The following is a 25,886-nucleotide window of genomic DNA, read 5'->3' as shown; positions in this document are numbered from 1 at the left end:
TTATTTTGGCTTTCAGAGCGAGAAGATTTGAGTATAGGAATAGAAATTTTTTACTGCACTTTTGTCAGGCATTGGTGAGGCATATTGCGTTCAGTTTTGGCGCATTTTGAGCAAGGATATTCTTGATATGGAGGGAGTGCAGCGAAGGTTTACCTGGCTTATTCCTGGGATGATGGGACTGTCATACGAGGAGATATGAAAGCGCTTAGGATTATATTCATTGGTGTTTAAACTATTTTTAAAATAATGCTATTATCACAAGTCAGCTTACATTAACACTGCAGTAATGTACTGTCCGTGTGGAGTTTGCACATTCTCCCCGTGTTTGCATGGGTTTTGCCCCCACAATCCAAAGATGTGCAAGGTAGGTGGATTGAACACGCTAAATTGCCGCTTAATTGGAAAAAATAAATTGAGTTCTCTAAATTTAAAAAGAAAACACTGCAATGAAGTGACTGTAAAAAGCCCCTAGTCGCCAGGTTCAGGCTCCTGTTCGGGTACATGGAGGGTGAATACAGAATGTCCAAATTACCTACCAGCACGTCTTCCGGTAATTGTTGCAGTAAACCGAAGCACCTTGAGGAAACCCAAGCAGATCCACGGAGAACATGCAGACTCTGCACAGACTGTGACAACAGCCGGGAATCGAACCTGGGACACTGGCGCTGTGAAGCAACAGTACTAACCACAGTGCTACCATGCTGAGGGGGACGTCATGGAAACTTATGAAATTCGAACAGGATTACACATTGTAGATTCAGAAAAATTGTTCCGTCTCTCTTCCTCCCTCCCTTTCACTCTATGTCTTTTAGCCATGATGTGGAGATGCCAGCGTTGGACTGGGGTGAGCACAATAAGAAGTTTTACAACACCAGATTAAAGTCCAACAGGTTTGTTTCGATGTCACTAGCTTTCGGAGCGCTGCTCCTTCCTCAGGTGAATGAGTCTTTTAGGACTAAGTTGAGGTGGCTCGGCAGCACTGTGTGTGGCACTGTTGCTTCACAGCGCCAAGGTCACAGGTTTGATTCCCAGCTTGGGTCACTGTCTGTGCAGGGTCTGCATGTTCTCCCTGTGTCTGAGTGCGTTTCCTCCAGGTGCTCCAGTATCCTCCCACAAGTCACGGATTAGGTGGATTTGGACATTCTGAACTCTCTCTCCGTGTACCTGCACATAGGCTGCAATGTGGCATATAAGGGCACAGCAACTTCATTGCGATGTTAATGGAAGCCAACTTGTGACAATAAACATCATTATTATTTAATTCGACACCCAGAGAGTGGTCAATCTGTGGAATTCACAAACATAAAAAGTAGTTGTTGTAATTTCAAGAATGAATCCGATATAGCTCTTGGGGCAAAAGTGTTCAAAGGATTTGGGGGGAAGGTGGGAACAGGGTATTGAACTTGATGATTAGCCATCATCTAACAAATTGCGGAGCAGGCTCGAAGGGGCAAATATCCTCTTCCTGTTTCAATTTTCTATGTAAGATTCTGTATAACTCTCTCCACTGTCTGCCAGACCTCTCTTTCTCATTCTCTCCACTGTCTGTCTCGCTCTCCCCTCTCTGTTCTCTCACTCTATTGTATGCCTCACCTTACTCCCACCCTTTCTCTCTCTCTCTAACTCGTTCACCCCTCTCTATGCCTAACTTCTCTCTCTCAGTCTCCCTCTCTCTCCTTCACTCTTCCTCTCAATCTCAGTCTCACTCACATCAACACTCTCGCGTCCTCGCCCATATCTGTCCCCCCTCTCTCTCACTGTCTCATTATCTCCCTCCCTCTCACTCTCCGTCGCTCAGTCGTTCACTCCCACTCAAGCTCACTCAATCTCACTCACACACTCTCCTTCACTCCCTTCATCTCATTCTACTTTCTCTCTTTGTGCCATCCCCACACTCTCCTCCTGTCTCTCCCTCTCTCCCCTCCCTCCCTCTCACTCTATCTCTTTCTCCCTCTCTCACTCCCTCACTTTCTTCACACTCCTACTGTTCCCTTTCTCTCTCAACCTCCACTCTCCACCTGTCTCCTACATCCTCCCTCCATATCTTTCTCATCTCCCTCTTTCTGCATTTCCTCACTCCCTCCCTGTCTTTCTCTCCCTCTACTTTTCCTCTGTCTCTATCTCTCACTCCCTCTGTCCCTCCCTCTGTCACTCCCTTTGCCACTCTGACAGTCTCTCTGCCACTCTCTCCGTCCCCCCCCCTCCGTTTGTCCATCCATCGCTCCTTCCGACACTCCATCCATCTCTCCATCATTCGCTCTCCATCCTTCTCGCCATACTTCTCTCCATCCTTCTCACAGTGGGTACCACTGTTGCTTCACAGCTCCGGTGTCACAGGTTTAAATCCAGCTTGGGTCACTGTCTGCATGGAGTCTGCACTTTCAACCTGTATCTACGTGGGTTTCCTCGGGATGCTCCAGTTTCCTCCCACAAAACCCGAAAGATGTACTGTCAGGTTATTTGAACATTCAGAATCCTCCCTCTGTGTAACTGAACAGGCGCCGCAATGTGGCGACTGGGGGCTTTTCACAGTAACTTTATTGCAGTGTTAATGTAAGCCTACTTGTGACAATAAAGAATATAATTATTGTCCTCTCAATTCTTCTCTTCATTATGTTATCCAACCTTCTCACCATCCATCTCTCCAACCTTATCACCACCATCTTCTCCAACCTTCACTCCATCCTTTTCACTCGCCTACTCTCTATCCTTCTCACCATCCATCTTTGTATCCATCTCTGCATCTATCTCTGCATTCGTCTGTTCATCTGTCTCTTAATCCGTTTCTGAATCCGTCTCTTACTCCGTCTCTGCATCCGTCTCTGAATCCGTCTCTGCATCTGTCTCCGCATACGTCTCTGAATATGTCTCTTTATCAGTCTCTGCATTCAACACTGCATCAGTCTTTGCATCCGCCTCTGCATTCGTCTCTGCATCGGTCTCTGCACCCGCCTCTGCATCCATCTCTGCATCTATCTCTGCATCCGTGTCTGCATCCGTCTCTGCATTCACCTCTCCATCTGTCTGTCCATCCGTCTCTCCATCTGTCTCGCCCTTTCCTTCTCTCTCCCTCTCACGCTCTATCTTAGTCACTCGCCTGTATGCATCACTTATTTCTCCCTCTCCCTCTTCCCATCCCACTCCCTCTCTCTCCCACTTCCTCTCCTTGACTCACTACTCCCCTCTTTCTCTCTTCCTGTCATTCCTTTCTGTGTCTGACTAGATCTCTCTGCCTCAATCTTTCTCTCTCTCCCCCCCTTTCTTCCAACATCTCTCACTCCCTCTTTCTCTCATTCTCTCTCCCACTCCCTCGCTCTTCTTCTGTATCTCTCTCCCTCTCTTGCCTTCTCTCTCTCTGTGAGGATATCCACTTCAATTGTAAAAATCGGAAGGCAGATTATTATTTGAATCGGTTTAAATTGAGCGATATAGATACTCAACGAGATCTTGGTGTCCTAGTGCATCAGTGGCTGAAATTAAGCCTGAGGGTACAGCAGGCAGGAACGGCAATTGTTATTTTGGCTTTCATAGTGAGAAGATTTGAGTATAGGAATAGAAATTTTTTACTGCACTTTTGTCAGGCATTGGTGAGGCATATTGCGTTCAGTTTTGGCGCATTTTGAGCAAGGATATTCTTGATATGGAAGGAGTGCGGCGAAGGTTTGCCTGGCTGATTCCTGGGATGATGGGACTGTCATACGAGGAGATATGAAAGCGCTTAGGATTATATTCATTGGAGTTTAAACTATTTTTAAAATAATGTTATTGTCACAAGTCAGCTTACATTAACACTGCAGTAATGTACTGTCCGTGTGGAGTTTGCACATTCTCCCCGTGTTTGCATGGGTTTTTCCCCCACAATCCAAAGATGTGCAAGGTAGGTGGATTGAACACGCTAAATTGCCGCTTAATTGGAAAAAATAAATTGAGTTCTCTGAATTTAAAAAGAAAACACTGCAATGAAGTGACTGTATAAAGCCCCTAGTCGCCAGGTTCAGGATCCTGTTCGGGTACATGGAGGGTGAATACAGAATGTCCAAATTACCTACCAGCACGTCTTCCGGTAATTGTTGCAGTAAACCGAAGCACCTTGAGGAAACCCAAGCAGATCCACGGAGAACATGCAGACTCTGCACAGACTGTGACCACAGCCGGGAATCGAACCTGGGACACTGGCGCTGTGAAGCAACAGTACTAACCACAGTGCTACCATGCTGAGGGGGACGTCATGGAAACTTATGAAATTCGAACAGGATTACACATTGTAGATTCAGAAAAATTGTTCCGTCTCTCTTCCTCCCTCCCTCTCACTCTATGTCTTTTAGCCATGATGTGGAGATGCCAGCGTTGGACTGGGGTGAGCACAATAAGAAGTTTTACAACACCAGATTAAAGTCCAACAGGTTTGTTTCGATGTCACTAGCTTTCGGAGCGCTGCTCCTTCCTCAGGTGAATGAGTCTTTTAGGACTAAGTTGAGGTGGCTCGGCAGCACTGTGTGTGGCACTGTTGCTTCACAGCGCCAAAGTCACAGGTTTGATTCCCAGCTTGGGTCACTGTCTGTGCAGGGTCTGCATGTTCTCCCTGTGTCTGAGTGCGTTTCCTCCAGGTGCTCCAGTTTCCTCCCACAAGTCACGGATTAGGTGGATTTGGACATTCTGAACTCTCCCTCCGTGTACCTTAACATAGGCTGCAATGTGGCATATAAGGGCACAGCAACTTCATTGCGGTGTTAATGGAAGCCAACTTGTGACAATAAACATCATTATTTAATTTGTCACCCAGAGAGTGGTCAATCTGTGGAATTCACAAATATAAAAAGTAGTTGTTGTAATTTCAAGAATAAATCCGATATAGCTCTTGGGGCAAAAAGTGTTCAAAGGATTTGGTGGGAAGGTGGGAACAGGGTATTGAACTTGATGATTAGCCATCATCTTAACAAATTGCGGAGCAGGCTCGAAGGGGCAAATATCCTCTTCCTGTTTCAATTTTCTATGTAAGATTCTGTATAACTTTCTCCACTGTCTGCCAGACCTCTCTTTCTCATTCTCTCCACTGTCTGTCTCACTCTCCCCTCTCTGTTCTCTCACTCTACTGTGTGCCTCACCTTACTCCCACCCTTTCTCTCTCTCTCTAACTCGTTCACCCCTCTCTATGCCTAACTTCTCTCTCTCAGTCTCCCTCTCTCTCCTTCACTCTTCCTCTCAATCTCAGTCTCACTCACATCAACACTCTCGCCTCCTCGCCCATATCTGTCCCCCCTCTCTCTCACTGTCTCATTATCTCCCTCCCTCTCACTCTCCGTCGCTCAGTCGTTCACTCCCACTCAAGCTCACTCAATCTCACTCACACACTCTCCTTCACTCCCTTCCTCTCATTCTACTTTCTCTCTTTGTGCCATCCCCACACTCTCCCCGTCTCTCCCTCTCTCCCCTCCCTCCCTCTCACTCTATCTCTTTTTCCCTCTCTCACTCCCTCACTTTCTTCACACTCCTACTGTTCCCTTTCTCTCTCAATCTCCACTCTCCACCTGTCTCCTACATCCTCCCTCCATATCTTTCTCATCTCCCTCTTTCTGCATTTCCTCACTCCCTCCCTGTCTTTCTCTCCCTCTATTTTACGCTCTGTCTCTATCTCTCACTCCCTCTGTCCCTCCCTCTGTCACTCCCTTTGCCACTCCCTCTGACAGTCTCTCTGACACTCTCTCCGTCCCTTCCCTCCGTTTCTCCATCCATCGCTCCTTCCGTCTCTCCTTCCGACACTCCATCCATCTCTCCATCGTTCGCTCTCCATCCTTCTCGCCATACTTCTCTCCATCCTTCTCACAGTGGGTACCACTGTTGCTTCACAGCTCCAGGGTCACAGGTTCAAATCCAGCTTGGGTGACTGTCTGCATGGAGTCTGCACTTTCAACCTGTATCTACGTGGGTTTCCTCGGGATGCTCCATTTTCCTACCACAAAACCCGAAAGATGTACTGTCAGGTTATTTGAACATTCAGAATCCTCCCTCTGTGTAACTGAACAGGCGCCGCAATGTGGCGACTGGGGGCTTTTCACAGTAACTTTATTGCAGTGTTAATGTAAGCCTACTTGTGACAATAAAGAATATTATTATTGTCCTCTCAATTCTTCTCTTCATTATGTTATCCAACCTTCTCACCATCCATCTCTCCAACCTTATCACCACCATCTTCTCCAACCTTCACTCCATCCTTTTCACTCGCCTACTCTCTATCCTTCTCACCATCCATCTTTGTATCAGTCTCTGCATCCGTCTCTGTATCAGTCTCTGCATCCTTCTCTGGATCCGTTTCTGCTTCCGTCTCTGCTTCCATCTCTGCAGCCGTCCCTGCATCTATCTCTGCATTCGTCTGTTAATCAGTCTCTTAATCCGTTTCTGAATCCGTCTCTTACTCCGTCTCTGCATCCGTCTCTGCATCTGTCTCCGCATACGTCTCTGAATATGTCTCTTTATCAGTCTCTGCATTCAACACTGCATCAGTCTTTGCATCCGCCTCTGCATTCGTCTCTGCATCGGTCTCTGCATCCGCCTCTGCATCCATCTCTGCATCTATCTCTGCATCCGTGTCTGCATCCGTCTCTGCATTCACCTCTCCATCTGTCTGTCCATCCGTCTCTCCATCTGTCTCGCCCTTTCCTTCTCTCTCTCCCTCTCACGCTCTATCTTAGTCACTCGCCTGTATGCATCACTTATTTCTCCCTCTCCCTCTTCCCATCCCACTCCCTCTCTCTCCCACTTCCTCTCCTTGACTCACTACTCCCCTCTCTTTCTCTCTCCCTCTCATTACTTTCTGTGTCTGACTAGATCTCTCTGCCTCAATCTTTCTCTCTCTCCCCCCCCTTTCTTCCAATATTTCTCACTCCCTCTTTCTCTCATTCTCTCACCCACTCCCTCGCTCTTCTTCCGTATCTCTCTCCCTCTCTTGCCTTCTCTCTCTCTCTCTCTCTCTCTGAGGATATCCACTTCAATTGTAAAAATCGGAAGGCAGATTATTATTTGAATCGGTTTAAATTGAGCGATATAGATACTCAACGAGATCTTGGTGTCCTAGTGCATCAGTGGCTGAAATTAAGCCTGAGGGTACAGCAGGCAGGAACGGCAATTGTTATTTTGGCTTTCATAGTGAGAAGATTTGAGTATAGGAATAGAAATTTTTTACTGCACTTTTGTCAGGCATTGGTGAGGCATATTGCGTTCAGTTTTGGCGCATTTTGAGCAAGGATATTCTTGATATGGAGGGAGTGCGGCGAAGGTTTGCCTGGCTGATTCCTGGGATGATGGGACTGTCATACGAGGAGATATGAAAGCGCTTAGGATTATATTCATTGGAGTTTAAACTATTTTTAAAATAATGTTATTGTCACAAGTCAGCTTACATTAACACTGCAGTAATGTACTGTCCGTGTGGAGTTTGCACATTCTCCCCGTGTTTGCATGGGTTTTGCCCCCACAATCCAAAGATGTGCAAGGTAGGTGGATTGAACACGCTAAATTGCCGCTTAATTGGAAAAAATAAATTGAGTTCTCTAAATTTAAAAAGAAAACACTGCAATGAAGTGACTGTAAAAAGCCCCTAGTCGCCAGGTTCAGGATCCTGTTCAGGTACATGGAGGGTGAATACAGAATGTCCAAATTACCTACCAGCACGTCTTCCGGTAATTGTTGCAGTAAACCGAAGCACCTTGAGGAAACCCAAGCAGATCCACGGAGAACATGCAGACTCTGCACAGACTGTGACCACAGCCGGGAATCGAACCTGGGACACTGGCGCTGTGAAGCAACAGTACCAACCACAGTGCTACCATGCTGAGGGGGACGTCATGGAAACTTATGAAATTCGAACAGGATTACACATTGTAGATTCAGAAAAATTGTTCCGTCTCTCTTCCTCCCTCCCTCTCACTCTATGTCTTTTAGCCATGATGTGGAGATGCCAGCGTTGGACTGGGGTGAGCACAATAAGAAGTTTTACAACACCAGATTAAAGTCCAACAGGTTTGTTTCGATGTCACTAGCTTTAGGAGCGCTGCTCCTTCCTCAGGTGAATGAGTCTTTTAGGACTAAGTTGAGGTGGCTCGGCAGCACTGTGTGTGGCACTGTTGCTTCACAGCGCCAAGGTCACTAGTTTGATTCCCAGCTTGGGTCACTGTCTGTGCAGGGTCTGCATGTTCTCCCTGTGTCTGAGTGCGTTTCCTCCAGGTGCTCCAGTTTCCTCCCACAAGTCACGGATTAGGTGGATTTGGACATTCTGAACTCTCCCTCCGTGTACCTGAACATAGGCTGCAATGTGGCATATAAGGGCACAGCAACTTCATTGCGGTGTTAATGGAAGCCAACTTGTGACAATAAACATCATTATTATTTAATTTGTCACCCAGAGAGTGGTCAATCTGTGGAATTCACAAATATAAAAAGTAGTTGTTGTAATTTCAAGAATAAATCCGATATAGCTCTTGGGGCAAAAAGTGTTCAAAGGATTTGGGGGGAAGGTGGGAACAGGGTATTGAACTTGATGATTAGCCATCGTCTTAACAAATTGCGGAGCAGGCTCGAAGGGGCAAATATCCTCTTCCTGTTTTAATTTTCTATGTAAGATTCTGTATAACTCTCTCCACTGTCTGCCAGACCTCTCTTTCTCATTCTCTCCACTGTCTGTCTCGCTCTCCCCTCTCTGTTCTCTCACTCTACTGTGTGCCTCACCTTACTCCCACCCTTTCTTTCCCTCTCTAACTCGTTCACCCCTCTCTATGCCTAACTTCTCTCTCTCAGTCTCCCTCTCTCTCCTTCACTCTTCCTCTCAATCTCAGTCTCACTCACATCAACACTCTCGCCTCCTCGCCCATATCTGTCCCCCCTCTCTCTCACTGTCTCATTATCTCCCTCCCTCTCACTCTCCGTCGCTCAGTCGTTCACTCCCACTCAAGCTCACTCATTCTCACTCACACACTCTCCTTCACTCCCTTCCTCTCATTCTACTTTCTCTCTTTGTGCCATCCCCACACTCTCCCCCTGTCTCTCCCTCTCTCCCCTCCCTCCCTCTCACTCTATCTCTTTTTCCCTCTCTCACTCCCTCACTTTCTTCACACTCCTACTGTTCCCTTTCTCTCTCAATCTCCACTCTCCACCTGTCTCCTACATCCTCCCTCCATATCTTTCTCATCTCCCTCTTTCTGCATTTCCTCACTCCCTCCCTGTCTTTCTCTCCCTCTATTTTTCCCTCTGTCTCTATCTCTCACTCCCTCTGTCCCTCCCTCTGTCACTCCCTTTGCCACTCCCTCTGACAGTCTCTCTGACACTCTCTCCGTCCCTCCCCTCCGTTTCTCCATTCATCGCTCCTTCCGTCTCTCCTTCCGACACTCCATCCATCTCTCCATCGTTCGCTCTCCATCCTTCTCGCCATACTTCTCTCCATCCTTCTCACAGTGGGTACCACTGTTGCTTCACAGCTCCAGGGTCACAGGTTCAAATCCAGCTTGGGTCACTGTCTGCATGGAGTCTGCACTTTCAACCTGTATCTACGTGGGTTTCCTCGGGATGCTCCAGTTTCCTCCCACAAAACCCGAAAGATGTACTGTCAGGTTATTTGAACATTCAGAATCCTCCCTCTGTGTAACTGAACAGGCGCCGCAATGTGGCGACTGGGGGCTTTTCACAGTAACTTTATTGCAGTGTTAATGTAAGCCTACTTGTGACAATAAAGAATATAATTATTGTCCTCTCAATTCTTCTCTTCATTATGTTATCCAACCTTCTCACCATCCATCTCTCCAACCTTATCACCACCATCTTCTCCAACCTTCACTCCATCCTTTTCACTCGCCTACTCTCTATCCTTCTCACCATCCATCTTTGTATCAGTCTCTGCATCCGTCACTGTATCAGTCTCTGCATCCTTCTCTGGATCCGTTTCTGCTTCCGTCTCTGCTTCCATCTCTGCATCCGTCCCTGCATCTATCTCTGCATTCGTCTGTTAATCAGTCTCTTAATCCGTTTCTGAATCCGTCTCTTACTCCGTCTCTGCATCCGTCTCTGCATCTGTCTCCGCATACGTCTCTGAATATGTCTCTTTATCAGTCTCTGCATTCAACACTGCATCAGTCTTTGCATCCGCCTCTGCATTCGTCTCTGCATCGGTCTCTGCATCCGCCTCTGCATCCATCTCTGCATCTATCTCTGCATCCGTGTCTGCATCCGTCTCTGCATTCACCTCTCCATCTGTCTGTCCATCCGTCTCTCCATCTCTCTCGCCCTGTCCTTCTCTCTCTCCCTCTCACGCTCTATCTGAGTCACTCGCTTGTATGCATCACTTATTTCTCCCTCTCCCTCTTCCCATCCCACTCCCTCTCTCTCCCACTTCCTCTCCTTGACTCACTACTCCCCTCTCTTTCTCTCTCCCTCTCATTACTTTCTGTGTCTGACTAGATCTCTCTGCCTCAATCTTTCTCTCTCTCCCCACCCCTTTCTTCCAATATTTCTCACTCCCTCTTTCTCTCATTCTCTCTCCCACTCCCTCGCTCTTCTTCCGTATCTCTCTCCCTCTCTTGCCTTCTCTCTCTCTCTCTCTCTCTGAGGATATCCACTTCAATTGTAAAAATCGGAAGGCAGATTATTATTTGAATCGGTTTAAATTGAGCGATATAGATACTCAACGAGATCTTGGTGTCCTAGTGCATCAGTGGCTGAAATTAAGCCTGAGGGTACAGCAGGCAGGAACGGCAATTGTTATTTTGGCTTTCAGAGCGAGAAGATTTGAGTATAGGAATAGAAATTTTTTACTGCACTTTTGTCAGGCATTGGTGAGGCATATTGTGTTCAGTTTTGGCGCATTTTGAGCAAGGATATTCTTGATATGGAGGGAGTGCAGCGAAGGTTTACCTGGCTTATTCCTGGGATGATGGGACTGTCATACGAGGAGATATGAAAGCGCTTAGGATTATATTCATTGGTGTTTAAACTATTTTTAAAATAATGCTATTATCACAAGTCAGCTTACATTAACACTGCAGTAATGTACTGTCCGTGTGGAGTTTGCACATTCTCCCCGTGTTTGCATGGGTTTTGCCCCCACAATCCAAAGATGTGCAAGGTAGGTGGATTGAACACGCTAAATTGCCGCTTAATTGGAAAAAATAAATTGAGTTCTCTAAATTTAAAAAGAAAACACTGCAATGAAGTGACTGTAAAAAGCCCCTAGTCGCCAGGTTCAGGCTCCTGTTCGGGTACATGGAGGGTGAATACAGAATGTCCAAATTACCTACCAGCACGTCTTCCGGTAATTGTTGCAGTAAACCGAAGCACCTTGAGGAAACCCAAGCAGATCCACGGAGAACATGCAGACTCTGCACAGACTGTGACAACAGCCGGGAATCGAACCTGGGACACTGGCGCTGTGAAGCAACAGTACTAACCACAGTGCTACCATGCTGAGGGGGACGTCATGGAAACTTATGAAATTCGAACAGGATTACACATTGTAGATTCAGAAAAATTGTTCCGTCTCTCTTCCTCCCTCCCTTTCACTCTATGTCTTTTAGCCATGATGTGGAGATGCCAGCGTTGGACTGGGGTGAGCACAATAAGAAGTTTTACAACACCAGTTTAAAGTCCAACAGGTTTGTTTCGATGTCACTAGCTTTCGGAGCGCTGCTCCTTCCTCAGGTGAATGAGTCTTTTAGGACTAAGTTGAGGTGGCTCGGCAGCACTGTGTGTGGCACTGTTGCTTCACTGCGCCAAGGTCACAGGTTTGATTCCCAGCTTGGGTCACTGTCTGTGCAGGGTCTGCATGTTCTCCCTGTGTCTGAGTGCGTTTCCTCCAGGTTCTCCAGTATCCTCCCACAAGTCACGGATTAGGTGGATTTGGACATTCTGAACTCTCTCTCCGTGTACCTGCACATAGGCTGCAATGTGGCATATAAGGGCACAGCAACTTCATTGCGATGTTAATGGAAGCCAACTTGTGACAATAAACATCATTATTATTTAATTCGACACCCAGAGAGTGGTCAATCTGTGGAATTCACAAACATAAAAAGTAGTTGTTGTAATTTCAAGAATGAATCCGATATAGCTCTTGGGGCAAAAGTGTTCAAAGGATTTGGGGGGAAGGTGGGAACAGGGTATTGAACTTGATGATTAGCCATCATCTAACAAATTGCGGAGCAGGCTCGAAGGGGCAAATATCCTCTTCCTGTTTCAATTTTCTATGTAAGATTCTGTATAACTCTCTCCACTGTCTGCCAGACCTCTCTTTCTCATTCTCTCCACTGTCTGTCTCACTCTGCCCTCTCTGTTCTCTCACTCTATTGTATGCCTCACCTTACTCCCACCCTTTCTCTCTCTCTCTAAGTCGTTCACCCCTCTCTCTGCCTAACTTCTCTCTCTCAGTCTCCCTCTCTCTCCTTCACTCTTCCTCTCAATCTCAGTCTCACTCACATCAACACTCTCACGTCCTCGCCCATATCTGTCCCCCCTCTCTCTCACTGTCTCATTATCTCCCTCCCTCTCACTCTCCGTCGCTCAGTCGTTCACTCCCACTCAAGCTCACTCAATCTCACTCACACACTCTCCTTCACTCCCTTCATCTCATTCTACTTTCTCTCTTTGTGCCATCCCCACACTCTCCTCCTGTCTCTCCCTCTCTCCCCTCCCTCCCTCTCACTCTATCTCTTTCTCCCTCTCTCACTCCCTCACTTTCTTCACACTCCTACTGTTCCCTTTCTCTCTCAACCTCCACTCTCCACCTGTCTCCTACATCCTCCCTCCATATCTTTCTCATCTCCCTCTTTCTGCATTTCCTCACTCCCTCCCTGTCTTTCTCTCCCTCTATTTTTCCCTCTGTCTCTATCTCTCACTCCCTCTGTCCCTCCCTCTGTCACTCCCTTTGCCACTCTGACAGTCTCTCTGCCACTCTCTCCGTCCCCCCCCCTCCGTTTCTCCATCCATCGCTCCTTCCGACACTCCATCCATCTCTCCATCATTCGCTCTCCATCCTTCTCGCCATACTTCTCTCCATCCTTCTCACAGTGGGTACCACTGTTGCTTCACAGCTCCGGTGTCACAGGTTTAAATCCAGCTTGGGTCACTGTCTGCATGGAGTCTGCACTTTCAACCTGTATCTACGTGGGTTTCCTCGGGATGCTCCAGTTTCCTCCCACAAAACCCGAAAGATGTACTGTCAGGTTATTTGAACATTCAGAATCCTCCCTCTGTGTAACTGAACAGGCGCCGCAATGTGGCGACTGGGGGCTTTTCACAGTAACTTTATTGCAGTGTTAATGTAAGCCTACTTGTGACAATAAAGAATATTATTATTGTCCTCTCAATTCTTCTCTTCATTATGTTATCCAACCTTCTCACCATCCATCTCTCCAACCTTATCACCACCATCTTCTCCAACCTTCACTCCATCCTTTTCACTCGCCTACTCTCTATCCTTCTCACCATCCATCTTTGTATCCATCTCTGCATCAGTCTCTGCATCCGTCTCTGTATCAGTCTCTGCATCCTTCTCTGGATCCGTTTCTGCTTCCATCTCTGCTTCCGTCTCTGCAGCCGTCCCTGCATCTATCTCTGCATTCGTCTGTTCATCTGTCTCTTAATCCGTTTCTGAATCCGTCTCTTACTCCGTCTCTGCATCCGTCTCTGCATCCGTCTCTGCATCTGTCTCCGCATACGTCTCTGAATATGTCTCTTTATCAGTCTCTGCATTCAACACTGCATCAGTCTTTGCATCCGCCTCTGCATTCGTCTCTGCATCGGTCTCTGCATCCGCCTCTGCATCCATCTCTGCATCTATCTCTGCATCCGTGTCTGCATCCGTCTCTGCATTCACCTCTCCATCTGTCTGTCCATCCGTCTCTCCATATCTCTCGCCCTTTCCTTCTCTCTCTCCCTCTCATGCTCTATCTTAGTCACTCGCCTGTATGCATCACTTATTTCTCCCTCTCCCTCTTCCCATCCCACTCCCTCTCTCTCCCACTTCCTCTCCTTGACTCACTACTCCCCTCTCTTTCTCTCTCCCTCTCATTACTTTCTGTGTCTGACTAGATCTCTCTGCCTCAATCTTTCTCTCTCTCCCCACCCCTTTCTTCCAATATTTCTCACTCCCTCTTTCTCTCATTCTCTCTCCCACTCCCTCGCTCTTCTTCCGTATCTCTCTCCCTCTCTTGCCTTCTCTCTCTCTCTCTCTCTCTCTGAGGATATCCACTTCAATTGTAAAAATCGGAAGGCAGATTATTATTTGAATCGGTTTAAATTGAGCGATATAGATACTCAACGAGATCTTGGTGTCCTAGTGCATCAGTGGCTGAAATTAAGCCTGAGGGTACAGCAGGCAGGAACGGCAATTGTTATTTTGGCTTTCAGAGCGAGAAGATTTGAGTATAGGAATAGAAATTTTTTACTGCACTTTTGTCAGGCATTGGTGAGGCATATTGCGTTCAGTTTTGGCGCATTTTGAGCAAGGATATTCTTGATATGGAGGGAGTGCAGCGAAGGTTTACCTGGCTTATTCCTGGGATGATGGGACTGTCATACGAGGAGATATGAAAGCGCTTAGGATTATATTCATTGGTGTTTAAACTATTTTTAAAATAATGCTATTATCACAAGTCAGCTTACATTAACACTGCAGTAATGTACTGTCCGTGTGGAGTTTGCACATTCTCCCCGTGTTTGCATGGGTTTTGCCCCCACAATCCAAAGATGTGCAAGGTAGGTGGATTGAACACGCTAAATTGCCGCTTAATTGGAAAAAATAAATTGAGTTCTCTAAATTTAAAAAGAAAACACTGCAATGAAGTGACTGTAAAAAGCCCCTAGTCGCCAGGTTCAGGCTCCTGTTCGGGTACATGGAGGGTGAATACAGAATGTCCAAATTACCTACCAGCACGTCTTCCGGTAATTGTTGCAGTAAACCGAAGCACCTTGAGGAAACCCAAGCAGATCCACGGAGAACATGCAGACTCTGCACAGACTGTGACAACAGCCGGGAATCGAACCTGGGACACTGGCGCTGTGAAGCAACAGTACTAACCACAGTGCTACCATGCTGAGGGGGACGTCATGGAAACTTATGAAATTCGAACAGGATTACACATTGTAGATTCAGAAAAATTGTTCCGTCTCTCTTCCTCCCTCCCTTTCACTCTATGTCTTTTAGCCATGATGTGGAGATGCCAGCGTTGGACTGGGGTGAGCACAATAAGAAGTTTTACAACACCAGATTAAAGTCCAACAGGTTTGTTTCGATGTCACTAGCTTTCGGAGCGCTGCTCCTTCCTCAGGTGAATGAGTCTTTTAGGACTAAGTTGAGGTGGCTCGGCAGCACTGTGTGTGGCACTGTTGCTTCACAGCGCCAAGGTCACAGGTTTGATTCCCAGCTTGGGTCACTGTCTGTGCAGGGTCTGCATGTTCTCCCTGTGTCTGAGTGCGTTTCCTCCAGGTGCTCCAGTATCCTCCCACAAGTCACGGATTAGGTGGATTTGGACATTCTGAACTCTCTCTCCGTGTACCTGCACATAGGCTGCAATGTGGCATATAAGGGCACAGCAACTTCATTGCGATGTTAATGGAAGCCAACTTGTGACAATAAACATCATTATTATTTAATTCGACACCCAGAGAGTGGTCAATCTGTGGAATTCACAAACATAAAAAGTAGTTGTTGTAATTTCAAGAATGAATCCGATATAGCTCTTGGGGCAAAAGTGTTCAAAGGATTTGGGGGGAAGGTGGGAACAGGGTATTGAACTTGATGATTAGCCATCATCTAACAAATTGCGGAGCAGGCTCGAAGGGGCAAATATCCTCTTCCTGTTTCAATTTTCTATGTAAGATTCTGTATAACTCTCTCCACTGTCTGCCAGACCTCTCTTTCTCATTCTCTCCACTGTCTGTCTCGCTCTCCCCTCTCTGTTCTCTCACTCTATTGTATGCCTCACCTTACTCCCACCCTTTCTCTCTCTCTCTAACTCGTTCACCCCTCTCTATGCCTAACTTCTCTCTCTCAGTCTCCCTCTCTCTCCTTCACTCTTCCTCTCAATCTCAGTCTCACTCACATCAACACTCTCGCGTCCTCGCCCATATCTGTCCCCCCTCTCTCTCACTGTCTCATTATCTCCCTCCCTCTCACTCTCCGTCGCTCAGTCGTTCACTCCCACTCAAGCTCACTCAATCTCACTCACACACTCTCCTTCACTCCCTTCATCTCATTCTACTTTCTCTCTTTGTGCCATCCCCACACTCTCCTCCTGTCTCTCCCTCTCTCCCCTCCCTCCCTCTCACTCTATCTCTTTCTCCCTCTCTCACTCCCTCACTTTCTTCACACTCCTACTGTTCCCTTTCTCTCTCAACCTCCACTCTCCACCTGTCTCCTACATCCTCCCTCCATATCTTTCTCATCTCCCTCTTTCTGCATTTCCTCACTCCCTCCCTGTCTTTCTCTCCCTCTACTTTTCCTCTGTCTCTATCTCTCACTCCCTCTGTCCCTCCCTCTGTCACTCCCTTTGCCACTCTGACAGTCTCTCTGCCACTCTCTCCGTCCCCCCCCCTCCGTTTGTCCATCCATCGCTCCTTCCGACACTCCATCCATCTCTCCATCATTCGCTCTCCATCCTTCTCGCCATACTTCTCTCCATCCTTCTCACAGTGGGTACCACTGTTGCTTCACAGCTCCGGTGTCACAGGTTTAAATCCAGCTTGGGTCACTGTCTGCATGGAGTCTGCACTTTCAACCTGTATCTACGTGGGTTTCCTCGGGATGCTCCAGTTTCCTCCCACAAAACCCGAAAGATGTACTGTCAGGTTATTTGAACATTCAGAATCCTCCCTCTGTGTAACTGAACAGGCGCCGCAATGTGGCGACTGGGGGCTTTTCACAGTAACTTTATTGCAGTGTTAATGTAAGCCTACTTGTGACAATAAAGAATATAATTATTGTCCTCTCAATTCTTCTCTTCATTATGTTATCCAACCTTCTCACCATCCATCTCTCCAACCTTATCACCACCATCTTCTCCAACCTTCACTCCATCCTTTTCACTCGCCTACTCTCTATCCTTCTCACCATCCATCTTTGTATCCATCTCTGCATCTATCTCTGCATTCGTCTGTTCATCTGTCTCTTAATCCGTTTCTGAATCCGTCTCTTACTCCGTCTCTGCATCCGTCTCTGAATCCGTCTCTGCATCTGTCTCCGCATACGTCTCTGAATATGTCTCTTTATCAGTCTCTGCATTCAACACTGCATCAGTCTTTGCATCCGCCTCTGCATTCGTCTCTGCATCGGTCTCTGCACCCGCCTCTGCATCCATCTCTGCATCTATCTCTGCATCCGTGTCTGCATCCGTCTCTGCATTCACCTCTCCATCTGTCTGTCCATCCGTCTCTCCATCTGTCTCGCCCTTTCCTTCTCTCTCCCTCTCACGCTCTATCTTAGTCACTCGCCTGTATGCATCACTTATTTCTCCCTCTCCCTCTTCCCATCCCACTCCCTCTCTCTCCCACTTCCTCTCCTTGACTCACTACTCCCCTCTTTCTCTCTTCCTGTCATTCCTTTCTGTGTCTGACTAGATCTCTCTGCCTCAATCTTTCTCTCTCTCCCCCCCTTTCTTCCAACATCTCTCACTCCCTCTTTCTCTCATTCTCTCTCCCACTCCCTCGCTCTTCTTCTGTATCTCTCTCCCTCTCTTGCCTTCTCTCTCTCTGTGAGGATATCCACTTCAATTGTAAAAATCGGAAGGCAGATTATTATTTGAATCGGTTTAAATTGAGCGATATAGATACTCAACGAGATCTTGGTGTCCTAGTGCATCAGTGGCTGAAATTAAGCCTGAGGGTACAGCAGGCAGGAACGGCAATTGTTATTTTGGCTTTCATAGTGAGAAGATTTGAGTATAGGAATAGAAATTTTTTACTGCACTTTTGTCAGGCATTGGTGAGGCATATTGCGTTCAGTTTTGGCGCATTTTGAGCAAGGATATTCTTGATATGGAGGGAGTGCGGCGAAGGTTTGCCTGGCTGATTCCTGGGATGATGGGACTGTCATACGAGGAGATATGAAAGCGCTTAGGATTATATTCATTGGAGTTTAAACTATTTTTAAAATAATGTTATTGTCACAAGTCAGCTTACATTAACACTGCAGTAATGTACTGTCCGTGTGGAGTTTGCACATTCTCCCCGTGTTTGCATGGGTTTTTCCCCCACAATCCAAAGATGTGCAAGGTAGGTGGATTGAACACGCTAAATTGCCGCTTAATTGGAAAAAATAAATTGAGTTCTCTGAATTTAAAAAGAAAACACTGCAATGAAGTGACTGTATAAAGCCCCTAGTCGCCAGGTTCAGGATCCTGTTCGGGTACATGGAGGGTGAATACAGAATGTCCAAATTACCTACCAGCACGTCTTCCGGTAATTGTTGCAGTAAACCGAAGCACCTTGAGGAAACCCAAGCAGATCCACGGAGAACATGCAGACTCTGCACAGACTGTGACCACAGCCGGGAATCGAACCTGGGACACTGGCGCTGTGAAGCAACAGTACTAACCACAGTGCTACCATGCTGAGGGGGACGTCATGGAAACTTATGAAATTCGAACAGGATTACACATTGTAGATTCAGAAAAATTGTTCCGTCTCTCTTCCTCCCTCCCTCTCACTCTATGTCTTTTAGCCATGATGTGGAGATGCCAGCGTTGGACTGGGGTGAGCACAATAAGAAGTTTTACAACACCAGATTAAAGTCCAACAGGTTTGTTTCGATGTCACTAGCTTTCGGAGCGCTGCTCCTTCCTCAGGTGAATGAGTCTTTTAGGACTAAGTTGAGGTGGCTCGGCAGCACTGTGTGTGGCACTGTTGCTTCACAGCGCCAAAGTCACAGGTTTGATTCCCAGCTTGGGTCACTGTCTGTGCAGGGTCTGCATGTTCTCCCTGTGTCTGAGTGCGTTTCCTCCAGGTGCTCCAGTTTCCTCCCACAAGTCACGGATTAGGTGGATTTGGACATTCTGAACTCTCCCTCCGTGTACCTTAACATAGGCTGCAATGTGGCATATAAGGGCACAGCAACTTCATTGCGGTGTTAATGGAAGCCAACTTGTGACAATAAACATCATTATTTAATTTGTCACCCAGAGAGTGGTCAATCTGTGGAATTCACAAATATAAAAAGTAGTTGTTGTAATTTCAAGAATAAATCCGATATAGCTCTTGGGGCAAAAAGTGTTCAAAGGATTTGGTGGGAAGGTGGGAACAGGGTATTGAACTTGATGATTAGCCATCATCTTAACAAATTGCGGAGCAGGCTCGAAGGGGCAAATATCCTCTTCCTGTTTCAATTTTCTATGTAAGATTCTGTATAACTTTCTCCACTGTCTGCCAGACCTCTCTTTCTCATTCTCTCCACTGTCTGTCTCACTCTCCCCTCTCTGTTCTCTCACTCTACTGTGTGCCTCACCTTACTCCCACCCTTTCTCTCTCTCTCTAACTCGTTCACCCCTCTCTATGCCTAACTTCTCTCTCTCAGTCTCCCTCTCTCTCCTTCACTCTTCCTCTCAATCTCAGTCTCACTCACATCAACACTCTCGCCTCCTCGCCCATATCTGTCCCCCCTCTCTCTCACTGTCTCATTATCTCCCTCCCTCTCACTCTCCGTCGCTCAGTCGTTCACTCCCACTCAAGCTCACTCAATCTCACTCACACACTCTCCTTCACTCCCTTCCTCTCATTCTACTTTCTCTCTTTGTGCCATCCCCACACTCTCCCCGTCTCTCCCTCTCTCCCCTCCCTCCCTCTCACTCTATCTCTTTTTCCCTCTCTCACTCCCTCACTTTCTTCACACTCCTACTGTTCCCTTTCTCTCTCAATCTCCACTCTCCACCTGTCTCCTACATCCTCCCTCCATATCTTTCTCATCTCCCTCTTTCTGCATTTCCTCACTCCCTCCCTGTCTTTCTCTCCCTCTATTTTACGCTCTGTCTCTATCTCTCACTCCCTCTGTCCCTCCCTCTGTCACTCCCTTTGCCACTCCCTCTGACAGTCTCTCTGACACTCTCTCCGTCCCTTCCCTCCGTTTCTCCATCCATCGCTCCTTCCGTCTCTCCTTCCGACACTCCATCCATCTCTCCATCGTTCGCTCTCCATCCTTCTCGCCATACTTCTCTCCATCCTTCTCACAGTGGGTACCACTGTTGCTTCACAGCTCCAGGGTCACAGGTTCAAATCCAGCTTGGGTGACTGTCTGCATGGAGTCTGCACTTTCAACCTGTATCTACGTGGGTTTCCTCGGGATGCTCCATTTTCCTACCACAAAACCCGAAAGATGTACTGTCAGGTTATTTGAACATTCAGAATCCTCCCTCTGTGTAACTGAACAGGCGCCGCAATGTGGCGACTGGGGGCTTTTCACAGTAACTTTATTGCAGTGTTAATGTAAGCCTACTTGTGACAATAAAGAATATTATTATTGTCCTCTCAATTCTTCTCTTCATTATGTTATCCAACCTTCTCACCATCCATCTCTCCAACCTTATCACCACCATCTTCTCCAACCTTCACTCCATCCTTTTCACTCGCCTACTCTCTATCCTTCTCACCATCCATCTTTGTATCAGTCTCTGCATCCGTCTCTGTATCAGTCTCTGCATCCTTCTCTGGATCCGTTTCTGCTTCCGTCTCTGCTTCCATCTCTGCAGCCGTCCCTGCATCTATCTCTGCATTCGTCTGTTAATCAGTCTCTTAATCCGTTTCTGAATCCGTCTCTTACTCCGTCTCTGCATCCGTCTCTGCATCTGTCTCCGCATACGTCTCTGAATATGTCTCTTTATCAGTCTCTGCATTCAACACTGCATCAGTCTTTGCATCCGCCTCTGCATTCGTCTCTGCATCGGTCTCTGCATCCGCCTCTGCATCCATCTCTGCATCTATCTCTGCATCCGTGTCTGCATCCGTCTCTGCATTCACCTCTCCATCTGTCTGTCCATCCGTCTCTCCATCTGTCTCGCCCTTTCCTTCTCTCTCTCCCTCTCACGCTCTATCTTAGTCACTCGCCTGTATGCATCACTTATTTCTCCCTCTCCCTCTTCCCATCCCACTCCCTCTCTCTCCCACTTCCTCTCCTTGACTCACTACTCCCCTCTCTTTCTCTCTCCCTCTCATTACTTTCTGTGTCTGACTAGATCTCTCTGCCTCAATCTTTCTCTCTCTCCCCCCCCTTTCTTCCAATATTTCTCACTCCCTCTTTCTCTCATTCTCTCACCCACTCCCTCGCTCTTCTTCCGTATCTCTCTCCCTCTCTTGCCTTCTCTCTCTCTCTCTCTCTCTCTGAGGATATCCACTTCAATTGTAAAAATCGGAAGGCAGATTATTATTTGAATCGGTTTAAATTGAGCGATATAGATACTCAACGAGATCTTGGTGTCCTAGTGCATCAGTGGCTGAAATTAAGCCTGAGGGTACAGCAGGCAGGAACGGCAATTGTTATTTTGGCTTTCATAGTGAGAAGATTTGAGTATAGGAATAGAAATATTTTACTGCACTTTTGTCAGGCATTGGTGAGGCATATTGCGTTCAGTTTTGGCGCATTTTGAGCAAGGATATTCTTGATATGGAGGGAGTGCGGCGAAGGTTTGCCTGGCTGATTCCTGGGATGATGGGACTGTCATACGAGGAGATATGAAAGCGCTTAGGATTATATTCATTGGAGTTTAAACTATTTTTAAAATAATGTTATTGTCACAAGTCAGCTTACATTAACACTGCAGTAATGTACTGTCCGTGTGGAGTTTGCACATTCTCCCCGTGTTTGCATGGGTTTTGCCCCCACAATCCAAAGATGTGCAAGGTAGGTGGATTGAACACGCTAAATTGCCGCTTAATTGGAAAAAATAAATTGAGTTCTCTAAATTTAAAAAGAAAACACTGCAATGAAGTGACTGTAAAAAGCCCCTAGTCGCCAGGTTCAGGATCCTGTTCAGGTACATGGAGGGTGAATACAGAATGTCCAAATTACCTACCAGCACGTCTTCCGGTAATTGTTGCAGTAAACCGAAGCACCTTGAGGAAACCCAAGCAGATCCACGGAGAACATGCAGACTCTGCACAGACTGTGACCACAGCCGGGAATCGAACCTGGGACACTGGCGCTGTGAAGCAACAGTACCAACCACAGTGCTACCATGCTGAGGGGGACGTCATGGAAACTTATGAAATTCTAACAGGATTACACATTGTAGATTCAGAAAAATTGTTCCGTCTCTCTTCCTCCCTCCCTCTCACTCTATGTCTTTTAGCCATGATGTGGAGATGCCAGCGTTGGACTGGGGTGAGCACAATAAGAAGTTTTACAACACCAGATTAAAGTCCAACAGGTTTGTTTCGATGTCACTAGCTTTAGGAGCGCTGCTCCTTCCTCAGGTGAATGAGTCTTTTAGGACTAAGTTGAGGTGGCTCGGCAGCACTGTGTGTGGCACTGTTGCTTCACAGCGCCAAGGTCACTAGTTTGATTCCCAGCTTGGGTCACTGTCTGTGCAGGGTCTGCATGTTCTCCCTGTGTCTGAGTGCGTTTCCTCCAGGTGCTCCAGTTTCCTCCCACAAGTCACGGATTAGGTGGATTTGGACATTCTGAACTCTCCCTCCGTGTACCTGAACATAGGCTGCAATGTGGCATATAAGGGCACAGCAACTTCATTGCGGTGTTAATGGAAGCCAACTTGTGACAATAAACATCATTATTATTTAATTTGTCACCCAGAGAGTGGTCAATCTGTGGAATTCACAAATATAAAAAGTAGTTGTTGTAATTTCAAGAATAAATCCGATATAGCTCTTGGGGCAAAAAGTGTTCAAAGGATTTGGGGGGAAGGTGGGAACAGGGTATTGAACTTGATGATTAGCCATCGTCTTAACAAATTGCGGAGCAGGCTCGAAGGGGCAAATATCCTCTTCCTGTTTTAATTTTCTATGTAAGATTCTGTATAACTCTCTCCACTGTCTGCCAGACCTCTCTTTCTCATTCTCTCCACTGTCTGTCTCGCTCTCCCCTCTCTGTTCTCTCACTCTACTGTGTGCCTCACCTTACTCCCACCCTTTCTTTCCCTCTCTAACTCGTTCACCCCTCTCTATGCCTAACTTCTCTCTCTCAGTCTCCCTCTCTCTCCTTCACTCTTCCTCTCAATCTCAGTCTCACTCACATCAACACTCTCGCCTCCTCGCCCATATCTGTCCCCCCTCTCTCTCACTGTCTCATTATCTCCCTCCCTCTCACTCTCCGTCGCTCAGTCGTTCACTCCCACTCAAGCTCACTCATTCTCACTCACACACTCTCCTTCACTCCCTTCCTCTCATTCTACTTTCTCTCTTTGTGCCATCCCCACACTCTCCCCCTGTCTCTCCCTCTCTCCCCTCCCTCCCTCTCACTCTATCTCTTTTTCCCTCTCTCACTCCCTCACTTTCTTCACACTCCTACTGTTCCCTTTCTCTCTCAATCTCCACTCTCCACCTGTCTCCTACATCCTCCCTCCATATCTTTCTCATCTCCCTCTTTCTGCATTTCCTCACTCCCTCCCTGTCTTTCTCTCCCTCTATTTTTCCCTCTGTCTCTATCTCTCACTCCCTCTGTCCCTCCCTCTGTCACTCCCTTTGCCACTCCCTCTGACAGTCTCTCTGACACTCTCTCCGTCCCTCCCCTCCGTTTCTCCATTCATCGCTCCTTCCGTCTCTCCTTCCGACACTCCATCCATCTCTCCATCGTTCGCTCTCCATCCTTCTCGCCATACTTCTCTCCATCCTTCTCACAGTGGGTACCACTGTTGCTTCACAGCTCCAGGGTCACAGGTTCAAATCCAGCTTGGGTCACTGTCTGCATGGAGTCTGCACTTTCAACCTGTATCTACGTGGGTTTCCTCGGGATGCTCCAGTTTCCTCCCACAAAACCCGAAAGATGTACTGTCAGGTTATTTGAACATTCAGAATCCTCCCTCTGTGTAACTGAACAGGCGCCGCAATGTGGCGACTGGGGGCTTTTCACAGTAACTTTATTGCAGTGTTAATGTAAGCCTACTTGTGACAATAAAGAATATAATTATTGTCCTCTCAATTCTTCTCTTCATTATGTTATCCAACCTTCTCACCATCCATCTCTCCAACCTTATCACCACCATCTTCTCCAACCTTCACTCCATCCTTTTCACTCGCCTACTCTCTATCCTTCTCACCATCCATCTTTGTATCAGTCTCTGCATCCGTCACTGTATCAGTCTCTGCATCCTTCTCTGGATCCGTTTCTGCTTCCGTCTCTGCTTCCATCTCTGCATCCGTCCCTGCATCTATCTCTGCATTCGTCTGTTAATCAGTCTCTTAATCCGTTTCTGAATCCGTCTCTTACTCCGTCTCTGCATCCGTCTCTGCATCTGTCTCCGCATACGTCTCTGAATATGTCTCTTTATCAGTCTCTGCATTCAACACTGCATCAGTCTTTGCATCCGCCTCTGCATTCGTCTCTGCATCGGTCTCTGCATCCGCCTCTGCATCCATCTCTGCATCTATCTCTGCATCCGTGTCTGCATCCGTCTCTGCATTCACCTCTCCATCTGTCTGTCCATCCGTCTCTCCATCTCTCTCGCCCTGTCCTTCTCTCTCTCCCTCTCACGCTCTATCTGAGTCACTCGCTTGTATGCATCACTTATTTCTCCCTCTCCCTCTTCCCATCCCACTCCCTCTCTCTCCCACTTCCTCTCCTTGACTCACTACTCCCCTCTCTTTCTCTCTCCCTCTCATTACTTTCTGTGTCTGACTAGATCTCTCTGCCTCAATCTTTCTCTCTCTCCCCACCCCTTTCTTCCAATATTTCTCACTCCCTCTTTCTCTCATTCTCTCTCCCACTCCCTCGCTCTTCTTCCGTATCTCTCTCCCTCTCTTGCCTTCTCTCTCTCTCTCTCTCTCTGAGGATATCCACTTCAATTGTAAAAATCGGAAGGCAGATTATTATTTGAATCGGTTTAAATTGAGCGATATAGATACTCAACGAGATCTTGGTGTCCTAGTGCATCAGTGGCTGAAATTAAGCCTGAGGGTACAGCAGGCAGGAACGGCAATTGTTATTTTGGCTTTCAGAGCGAGAAGATTTGAGTATAGGAATAGAAATTTTTTACTGCACTTTTGTCAGGCATTGGTGAGGCATATTGTGTTCAGTTTTGGCGCATTTTGAGCAAGGATATTCTTGATATGGAGGGAGTGCAGCGAAGGTTTACCTGGCTTATTCCTGGGATGATGGGACTGTCATACGAGGAGATATGAAAGCGCTTAGGATTATATTCATTGGTGTTTAAACTATTTTTAAAATAATGCTATTATCACAAGTCAGCTTACATTAACACTGCAGTAATGTACTGTCCGTGTGGAGTTTGCACATTCTCCCCGTGTTTGCATGGGTTTTGCCCCCACAATCCAAAGATGTGCAAGGTAGGTGGATTGAACACGCTAAATTGCCGCTTAATTGGAAAAAATAAATTGAGTTCTCTAAATTTAAAAAGAAAACACTGCAATGAAGTGACTGTAAAAAGCCCCTAGTCGCCAGGTTCAGGCTCCTGTTCGGGTACATGGAGGGTGAATACAGAATGTCCAAATTACCTACCAGCACGTCTTCCGGTAATTGTTGCAGTAAACCGAAGCACCTTGAGGAAACCCAAGCAGATCCACGGAGAACATGCAGACTCTGCACAGACTGTGACAACAGCCGGGAATCGAACCTGGGACACTGGCGCTGTGAAGCAACAGTACTAACCACAGTGCTACCATGCTGAGGGGGACGTCATGGAAACTTATGAAATTCGAACAGGATTACACATTGTAGATTCAGAAAAATTGTTCCG

The 25,886-nt window shown here is 47.0% G+C and overlaps 2 long non-coding RNA genes across 9 annotated transcripts in view; both read right to left on the bottom strand.

Moving 5' to 3' along the window:
• LOC140393539 (uncharacterized) overlaps window positions 1-25,886 on the bottom strand; it is an 82,826-nt gene that overhangs the window by 17,841 nt on the left and 39,099 nt on the right. The gene's annotated exons all lie outside the window — the stretch shown is intronic.
• Window positions 1-25,886, bottom strand: part of LOC140393923 (uncharacterized) — a 44,180-nt gene that overhangs the window by 5,043 nt on the left and 13,251 nt on the right. For 4 of the 8 annotated variants that reach the window (XR_011935775.1, XR_011935781.1, XR_011935774.1 and 1 more), the window contains 7 exons: window positions 24,139-24,222; window positions 20,521-20,604; window positions 16,995-17,078; window positions 13,370-13,453; window positions 9,770-9,853; window positions 6,152-6,235; window positions 2,626-2,709 (listed from right to left, as the gene is read on the bottom strand). This is a non-coding gene — a long non-coding RNA (uncharacterized lncRNA). The remainder of the gene's footprint in view (window positions 1-2,625; window positions 2,710-6,151; window positions 6,236-9,769; window positions 9,854-13,369; window positions 13,454-16,994; window positions 17,079-20,520; window positions 20,605-24,138; window positions 24,223-25,886) is intronic. The other 4 variants (XR_011935779.1, XR_011935778.1, XR_011935777.1 and 1 more) reach the window with 4 other exon arrangements.

Source organism: Scyliorhinus torazame, chromosome 17, assembly GCF_047496885.1.
Source record: "Scyliorhinus torazame isolate Kashiwa2021f chromosome 17, sScyTor2.1, whole genome shotgun sequence".
Taxonomy (NCBI): domain Eukaryota; kingdom Metazoa; phylum Chordata; class Chondrichthyes; order Carcharhiniformes; family Scyliorhinidae; genus Scyliorhinus; species Scyliorhinus torazame.
Note: the sequence above shows the minus strand (reverse complement) of the source record. Positions and strands in the feature narration are given on the sequence as shown.